The 9,542-nt window shown below is 46.1% G+C and overlaps 1 protein-coding gene across 4 annotated transcripts in view; it reads left to right on the top strand.

Moving 5' to 3' along the window:
• Positions 1–1,476: 1,476 nt before the first annotated feature.
• The window catches only part of Mapkap1 (MAPK associated protein 1), a 212,760-nt gene continuing 204,694 nt past the window's right edge, over positions 1,477–9,542 (top strand). For 3 of the 4 annotated variants that reach the window (XM_051166493.1, XM_051166489.1, XM_051166490.1), the window contains exon 1: positions 1,554–1,854. The gene's annotated coding sequence lies outside the window, so the exon portion shown is untranslated. The other variant, XM_051166492.1, reaches the window with a different exon arrangement.

Genomic DNA, 9,542 nt, shown 5'->3' with positions numbered 1-9,542 from the left:
CAGACTTTCTGCCAGGCCTGAATATGGTTGTCAGCACCGCTGTTTGTGGGTGATGAGAGTGCTAGTTAACATTTGTTATGATGTGTTGGGCACTGTGCTGGTGTTTACTGTACATCAACTTATTTGATTCTCACAGCAATAGGCAGAAGTTGGGACGACTGTTAGTGACAGAAACATGGAGAGGTGTAGTGCCCAAAGACTCACAGGAAGTTACAATTGGTAGTTGACTCTTTTTTTTTTTTTTTTTTAATTTAGCCAGGTGTGGTGGCGCACACCTTTAATCCCAGCACTCAGGAGGCAGAGGCAGGTGGATCGCTGTGAGTTCGAGGCCAGCCTGGTCTACAAAGTGAGGCCAGGATAGCCAAGGCTACACAGAGAAACCCTGTCTCAAAAAACAAAATCAAAAGCAAACAAAAAATTTAATGTTTACCATTCCATACATATATACAATGTATTTTGATCATTCTCACACTCTTAACTAATCCCAGATCCACTTGTACCTTCTCCCAAATTCCTGATTAACCCCCCTCTTCAAAAAAAAGCTTTTTTGATTCCAATTTGTGTTGCCCATATACTCCTGAGCGTGGGGCCGTCCACTGGAGATGACTGACCTACCAGGGGCCACAACCTTAAGGTAAACGGACTGGCCTTCCCTACAGTACCCACCAACTGTCAATAGCTTCTCATCCAGAAAGAGGGGCTTGAGAGCCAACGCCCGCCCCGCCCCCGCCCCGCCCCCCCCAGGTGGTGGTAGTTCTCCATTCTGGAACGTTGACTGGCTGGATCTTGTGTAGGTCTTACAGGGAACCAGAGGTGCTGTGAAGTCATGAATGCAGAGTCCCTGTCATGTCTCCAAGATATTGTTTGTTCCAGACCTCTGGCTCTCCCGATCTTTCTGCTTCCGCTTTCATGGTGGTCCCTGAGCCTTCCAGAGTGGAGGTATGATGTGCCCCCACTTATGGTTGAGCACTCTATAGACGTTTTGTCTCTGCACTTTGGCCAGTTGTGAGTTTCTGAATAAACCACCGTCCACTGCAGTAAGAAACTTCTCTTATGAGGTCTGAGAGCTGTGCTAACCGGGGTGTTTATATAGGAATTTTAAAAAGCAGTTTCATACCATGCCCATCTGGCAAATAATAGTTCCAGTGAACTCTTGTTTCTGCCATGGAGGTTAAGCTGAAGACTTTTTCCTGTAAAAGTAATCAGAAATAGCTACAGAGAACCCTACAGTTGAGGGTAGGCAAGTCAGTTAACCTGCTCCAGGCGGCTGAGGGCAGCGCGCATGCGCAAGCAGGCCCCCAGGTTCCGCCCCCTGCCCCGCCCCCCGGGAGGCCGCGGCTCCTTGTTCCTGGCTCTGGGACTTGCGCACTGCGTCCCCAGCCAGAGGCGCCTTCCCGACCGGGGACTTCCGGTACGCGGGTTGCGGTTCCGGGTCGTGGCGCGGCTCGGGCTAACAGGGCAAGTTGTTGCCGGCCGGCGGCGGCGGCGGTAGCGCAGAGCGGCGGGGTCATGAGGGCAAGCCGGGGGCGCGGCAGCAGAGCCGGCCGGTAGGATTGCCAGTCCCCGAGGACCTCGTGGGCGTAAGGGTTCGGTGCAGGGGCCGGGGAGGCGGAGGGGAGCCAGGGCCTCCCTCCCTCAGGGACGTGTCTTGGGAGAGGCGGCCGGTAGTTGTGGAAGCGGCTTCAGGTAAAGGTTGCCCCAGCCGCCGCCCCCTCGCCCGCGGGACCTAGCGGCCCCCTCAGCACCCCGCTGCCCGCGCTGCCTAGCGGAGCCCGTCCCGGGCCGTGCTCGGTGGCCTGGGAGCATCGGTTCCCGGTCTTTGTCAAGCTTGACAGCAGGGTGTGAGTGACTTAGGTGAGGAGAGCCTGTGGACCTGGGCGGGGGGCGGGGAGCGGGGAGGGGGACGCCCACCCCTCAGGCCAGATGTCGTGCCCCCAACTCCTCAAGGTCCGGTGCCCCAGCTCCATCTTGTGAAATCAAGTTTTCAAAGCATTGCCTGGGTAGCCCTGAAACAGCCCCTTCAGATTGTTTAACTACCTAGGGTGCTGCTGGGAACTTGGGTTGCGGTTTTTCTGTTTATGAGAGTCACAAGGAACGGTAAAGCTGGGGGGGGGGTTGTGGGGGTGGGGAGAGTGGGAAGAAGAAAGGATTATAGGTTTAAAAAGTGTGTAACTCGAACCAGAAACTATTAAGACGGCCGGTGGGCCTCGAAATCTGTTACAGTCTCCTTTGAATGACTGCAAATATTTGAAACTGTCACTGTCCTCCAACTCTGTGCGAAGCACCATATTTGTTATAAGCCCCCAAACAGCCAAGTTCACAACCTTCCCAAACGTAAACAGTAACGTGGACAGACACATCCGTTAAAAAAAAAAAAGTCGCCATTCACTTGACCAATCGAAAGGGTGGATGTCTCTTCATGAACAACCACCAGAGCAGAAATAAAGTGTATTATTCTTATGTTTAGGAGCCACACGAGCTACAGTGAAAAATCTTGCTCGATGATAATTGCCCCCTCTTTTTCAGTCACCCCCTTCAAGCTTACTGGAGTCTGGGCGGAGGATGCATACCAGGTGCCCCTTTCCTTTTCAGCTGTGTGCTCATATCCGCCTTCAGCTGGCATAGGTGTGTAGTGCCTGCACTGCCTCTGTGCCCCTGTGGCTCCTGGGGAGCTTTTTACAGTTAAGCTTGTGAAAGTCTCTACTGTGGACCTCTCCTCTGGATAAATAGGTTCTCAGATCACTTTAGATAGTTTCCCAAGTAGTTTTAATTTAATTTACTATTTTTTTTAATTTAAAAATTTTTTTATCCTGCCCTTCCTAGAAGCTTCCCAGGTTTTAGTTTCTATTTATAGTGCTTCCCATGGTCCAACTGAAGGTGGCCTCACTTAACCAACTAGGGACAGTCCCAGCTTCAATGATTTATTAACATTCCCCCGGCCTTTCAAGAATTATTTTAAAAATACACATGTGTATCCATGTGGGGTTTGTGTACATGTGAGGGCAGTTGCTCACAGGTGTCAGAAGAGAGGAAGAGTGTGTTAGATATTCTAATATTCTAGAGCTGGAGCCACTGGTACTGTGAGCTGCACGCTGTGGGTGCTGGGAGCCAAACTTGGTCCTCCACAGGAGCAGTAATGGCCTTTAACTGCTCAACCATTTCTCCAGCCCTGGAGTGATTTATTTATTTATTTATTACCTAAAACCCCATAGACTCTTGCTATTTACAGGTGTTTCATCTAGCAAGCATTTCTTGTGCATGGATATAGGACAAGCGCTGTATGGCGGTTCAATAAGATGGACTTAGTCACTGTACAGGGAGTTCTTACTGTGAGGAGGGAATTGATGACTACAGTGTCAGACATGGGTGTGAGAGCTTTTCTGCAGTATGGAAGTAGTGTATAGTGTTAGCTCTTGAGAGATGACATTGGGTCAAGGGAGTGAGCATAATGTGAGGTAAGTTGAACTTTAGTTTTTCTCATAGAATCATTTTAACTAAAGCTTACAGACAGGAAGACACAGGATAGTTACACAGCTGGTGAGACAGCCTAGCCTTGCCTTCTTCTTTCTTACCATGGCACTCTGCAAATACATAGTGAAGTAACCGACGAAGAGGAAGACCAAGAACGTTGACATGGGTAGTGTAGAAAGTCCTCTAAAGGTAGGCAAGGCCGGGCACTGTGGCACAGGCTGCTGTCTCAGCTGCGTGGTAGGCTGAGGCAGCAGAGCACTTACACAGACTGTTTGAGAACAGCATGGACAACGGTGAAACTCATTTTTTAAGAGGACATTTTGGGCTGGAGTGATGGTTTAGTGGTAACGAGCATGGACTGTTCTTTCAGAGGATCTGAATTCAATTCCTGGTACCTGCATGGCGGCTCATAACCATCTATAACTCCAGTTCCAGGGAAATCTGATGCCATGATCTCTCTAGTTAACAGGAGGCAAGGCATATAGTTGGTGTTCATGCACACAAAACACCCATATACATAAAGTTAAAAAAAAAAGTAAATCTTAAAAAGAAAAAAAAAGCATATATCTTCCATAGCATGGAGATGGGAGGTGGGTGGGTTGGTGTAATAGTAGTTTATAAAGCTGGACGTGATGGCGCACGCCTGTAGTCCCAGCACTAGGGAGGTAGAGGCAGGCGGATCTCTGAGTTCGAGGCCAGCGTGGTCTACAGAATGTGTCGAGGACAGCAAGGCTACACAGAGAAACCCTGTCTTGAAACTCCACTCCCCCAAAAATAAAATAGTAGTTTATGGAGAATAGTCAGGGTCTGTGGGTCTGTGTTTTGTGGGGCATGTCCACTTCACTACATACATGTGGCCGTTGGCAAATGGCTTAACTCTAGCCAGCCTTTTTTTCACCTTGGGGATCGAGTGCTATGGATATTCAGTGAGCTGATGTGGATTAAGAACCTGGTAGAGCCAGGGCTACACAGAGAAACCCTGTCTTGAAAAAAAAAATTAAAAATGAGTTGGAGGCCAGCCTGATCTACAGGGTGAGTCCAGGACAGCCAAGGTTACACAGAGAAACCCTGTCTTTAAAAACCAAAGAAAGAAAAAGAAAGAATCTGGTAGAACCTGAGCACCGTAATCCAAGCTTTCTGCACAACATTTTGGATTTGGGATTTTAAGTTAGTAATGCTCATCTAGGAAAATCTGAAAATGCTCCCAAACTCTGAAAAATCCGAAACCTGGAAACAGTTCTGGCCTCAAGCATTAGCATTTTGAATAAGGTGTTCTCAACTGCAAACTGTCAGGTGCCTAGCTAGCTGTAGCTATGAGAGCCCTGGGATGTGGTCTGAGAGGGCAGGCAGGTTTCTAGTCCAAGTAAAGCAAGTCATTGCAAGGTTTCTCAACTGTTAGAGATTTATTGGAAGTCAGTGTCCCATGAAGTCTTACTCAAATCAAACTACAAAAAGTTCCAGGCATTGCCATTGCTGCTTTTAGCAGGCATTTGAGAGGCGAAGTGGAGGGGATAGACTGAGAGCTCAAAGCCAGGCAAGTGAGATCAGTTTCAGTTTGTACCCTGGCTTGCCAATTGACAAAGACTTGGAGGGTGCGTGATTCATTCATCAGTTACAGGCAAAATGTAGGCACTGGGATGCCACTGGAATAAACCCAAGTCCCTACTCTGAGGTCCTTGATGTTCTTGTGTGGGAGAAGTGTGTGCCGAGGAAGTAGTCAGAGTGTGCTGTAGAGCCCACAGGAGGGGACACCGACAGTGGTAGCCAGTGGGTGCTTACTGTGCGTTATGACATTGTCCCAAAAGCTGTTTCACATATGTCCCTGCATGGGAAGGTGTACACATCATTCCTGGTTTTACAGGTGAGGGAACTAGGGCATAGAAAAGGTAAATAACCTGGGGGTGGGGGATGGTGCAGCACAGCGGTACAGTGAGTACTTAGCATGAGCAAGGTCCTAGGCCTCAATGCCAGGAATCAAAGAAAACAAAAGAACCAAATTCCTGAGATTATACAGTTGATGTTTTAAGCTAGAGTAGTGGGAGACAGACCCCTCTCACAGGGTCACTAAAACCATCTGCATATCGTATATTTACATTACAGTTCAGCCGGGCGTTGTGGCGCACGCCTTTAATCCCAGTGCTGCTCAGGAGGCAGAGGCAGAAGGATCACTGTGAGTTCGAGGCCAGCCTGGTCTACAAAGTGAGTCCAGGACAGCCAAGGCTACACAGAGAGACCCTGTTTCAAAAAACCAACAGCAAAACTCCAATTCATAACAGTAGCAAAATACAGTTATGAAGTAGTAACGGGACAAATTTTATGGTTGGGGGTCATGACAACATAGGAAGTGTATCAAGGGGTTGCAGCATTAAGAAAGTTGAGAACCACTGAGCTAGAGGATGTCTGCTGGCACTGTCTTGTTTGTTCTCGCTGTGTGGATGAGGACCTGATAGAGATGCTACAAAGAGGGGGAACCTTTGTACAGAGCTCCAGTGTAATGTCACTGCTAGGCACTAAGACAAATAGAGGTGGCTTCACTGTGTAACCTCACCTACTCGGCACTCAGGGCCCATCAGCTAATGGACTGTTTCGTGCAGTGGATTTTTGCTTTTTGGTTTTTGTTTTGTTTTGTTTTGTTTTGCTTTTCCTTTTTGGTGGGTATGTATTTTGAATGTTGACTCAACTGAAGACTTTGGAAACTGTTCCAGTTCAGTGAATTTACAAGTTTCAGACTCAGTCTTTTAGAAATAGAATATTCTGATGTTACAGCTTTACTGCTAAGGATGCAGCCAGATGTCAGATTGCCAATGACAAAGGAGTCTATTACTGTTTCCGCGCTGAAGGTGCCCTGACCTTGAGTTTCTAGAACCCTTGTTAGAAGTCAGTGCCCTGATGAGATTGCTCATCAGAAGTTAGGGAAATCGCCAGTGTGAGGAGTATTATAATACTTGCTGCTCTGTTTTGCAGAGTGGCCAGTGTGTGGCTTTCTCACATCATCAGCCTAAATTTCAAAGGGATGAGGTTTGAATGAGGAGACCTTGTGATACTTGATTTGGTGCTTGTAAATGCCATCAGATTTGTCTTCCCCTTGGTCCTCTTCATAGTACCATGAAGTATTATAAACAAAAAACCAGTTTTGTAGAAGGCATCTTACTCTGAGGGACTCACCTCCAGAAAAAGCTCATGGGAAGCACAGCCTTTGAAGTCTGTGCAAGTCTCTTACAGGTCCTTGGGTTTTCCCCTCCTTGACAAATAGTGAAATTCAAGTTTTGCTGAAGTCTTTTCAGGAATTGCTGTGCTTAAAGTCACACAGCAGGGTACTGGCAGACCCCCATAGAGAACGGCTCAACGTTCTGGTGCTCTTCTTTCTCCCTGCCTAGCAGGCCAGGCCCTGCCCTGCTTCCACAGGAGCTTGGTGCTCCACTCAGATGTGCAGGACTTTGTTGACTGTGGATGAGACTGACAGGGAACAGAGAAGAGAGTAAGGGGGACATGGTCATCGAGTTCCCAGTTCAAAGGTTTATCTCTCTCTTAGTCCCCTTCCTCCACCAGGTGGAAATTAAAGAAACATTGCTGTTTTAGAGACTTGTTTGCTTTTATTCTCTATTATATAAACAAATAATATAAAATAAAAGATGAAGAAAATAAATCCTGAGCAGTTATTCAGATTTTATTAACTCTACTTGGCAGGGAAGTAGGTTTAAAATAGGAAATACAACATTTGAACTGAAAGTAGAAAATAGTTTTAGGAAGTTAAAAATGAGAAAACTGAGAAAAACCACTTCAAATAAACAAACACCTACCAAACCTGAAATTTTGCAGAAAGGTGCTAGAGAATCGCTGCTGGAGTTACTGCGATTGCTTGTGGAGCAAATTGAGTGTTAGATCAGATTTACCCCAAATGTGTGTGCCATGTTGGGGTCAAATAGTATTCCACAATAGAGTATGCTTTTACAGTATGCTTTGCCATTGGTACAGTTAAGTGATTGGAAGGTCCATAGCTTCAAAGAAAGGACAGTATTCAACCTTCCCTCTCCTGCTTTGTTTTAAGGTACTGTGCTGTTAAGTACTGCTATGGCACCGAAATTGGTAGAAGATCATTTCAGAGAATGTGTTTCTTATGAAAACAGCAGCTCTTTAATATAAACTTTAGTTTCTGGCATCCAGGAGACTAATGAACTGAGGTGCAGCTTGAGTACTGAAGTAGTGTGGAGCAGAAGCAACACTCACCTCCCTGGGTTTATATAAGGCTGTCTCTCACTGCCTGTGTGACTTGGGAGATCTGCAGAGTGGTGTCAGGGTCTGGCATTCATAGACATGGACATTCAGGACTGAAACTAGGGAATAGTCATGAACAAAAATGACTTTAACATCTGGATCCTGAAATTAGTCACCATAATTTTGAATGTACTTTGAGAGTTACTTGGCATATATGGTTTACTATGTACTGTTGAGACAAGTTTCAGTATACTTTTTTGCAGTGGTTAAATAAATTTGTCGGCTGAGTAACATTAGAAATGCATACTAAAGTGGTGGTGCACACCTTAATCCTAGCACTCCGGAGGCAGTGGGAGGCAGAGGCAGGTGGATCTCTGAGTTCGAGGTCAGCCTCGTCTACAGATCAAATTCCAAGACAGCTATATAGATAAATTTTGTCTCAAAAAGCCAAAACTAAATAAATAAATGAACAAATAAACAAAGGAAACAAATGTACACTGGCCCATGTGGTCTTGTTTTATGTGGTGACTACCCTTAGAAGTGACTAGAATGAGGAGTGTTTGTCAGGTGCAGCAACCAAAGCAGGGCCTCAGTGTCTATTGATTTGCTGCTGTTGCCACTGTTTCATGCTGCTCTAGATTTGGTGTGTAAACTAGCCCTTGCTGTGGGACTGCATCAGCTTTGAGCATTCTCCTTATTTATGCACACTAATGCTTACAGAAAGTCATTTTCCATATTTGTGAGTGAGTAGGTGTAACCTTATGAAGTTTAAAGATTTGGTGAAACTGTATATTACTGGCAAAAGTTGGTGAGAAGGTCATGCATTCATTACTAATCTGACTATAAGTTGGTAAAATTTGGTAAAGCTCCTGAAAAGACCTTGAGCAGTATTTATTTCAAGCTTTATGATGGAGTTATGAATGCATTTAAGCTTGTAGTTTTGGTTATAAAAATATCTGTTAAAGGATTATAGATGTAGAAAATGTTTATGTTCAAGGATGTTTCCATTGCTTGGGAAGCTGAGGCAGGAGGATCATGGATTTGAGGGCAGTTTGGGCTACAAAGTGAGACACAAAAAAAGTCATGGAAAGTTTGCACGTATATTGGGTACTGGTGAGTACATGCTGCCATCACCCACCCATTCAGTGCCCAGTGGTGGGAATAGGCCTGGGACAGCTTAGTCTTTTACTTCCAGGTGTGCAATGTGCCTTGAAGTTAAGGTTGCTAGTTGATTATTTGATAAAAGTTCGTGAGTTTAGCTGGGCGTGGTGGCTCATGCTTTTGTGAGTTAGAGACCAGCCTTGTCTACAGTGAGTCCAAGACAGCCAAGGCTATACAAGGAAACCTTGTCTCAAAAAAGCCTGGAGAAAAAGTTCGTGAGTTTAAAGTGTGTATATTGTGAAATGCTTCTTTGATAGAGAAAATAAGTTGTGTTTTTAAAAAGTCTAGGCCAGCTAGGAGCTGGCAAGATGGCTGAGTGGATAAGGACACTTGCCACCAAGTTTGGTGAACTGGGTTGGCTTTCTCAGTTGGGAAGACATGCAGGGGTTGAGAGATGGGACACACACGTGTAAAGAAGAGAGGTCAGCTGAGGTACAGCATACTTTATATGTTTATACTGTTGTGTGTGATGGTACCTGAGTGGGGGTGAGAAGGCAACTTTATGGTCTTCAGGGTTGCGCTCCAGGCTTTAGGCCTGGTGGCAAGCTCTTCCTGCCAGCTCATGGATGAGGGGCCCTAAACCCCCAGTGGTTCAGCTGCTTTGCTAGGAAAGGCTAGGTAACACTGTCACAGTAAGACTGAGGTAAAGCAAAGGGAATACTTGGTTGTGCTTGCACAGTTGCCTTGTCTGGTAT

The sequence above is a fragment of the Acomys russatus genome, chromosome 24 (genome assembly GCF_903995435.1).
Source record: "Acomys russatus chromosome 24, mAcoRus1.1, whole genome shotgun sequence".
Lineage (NCBI taxonomy): Eukaryota > Metazoa > Chordata > Mammalia > Rodentia > Muridae > Acomys > Acomys russatus.
Note: the sequence above shows the minus strand (reverse complement) of the source record. Positions and strands in the feature narration are given on the sequence as shown.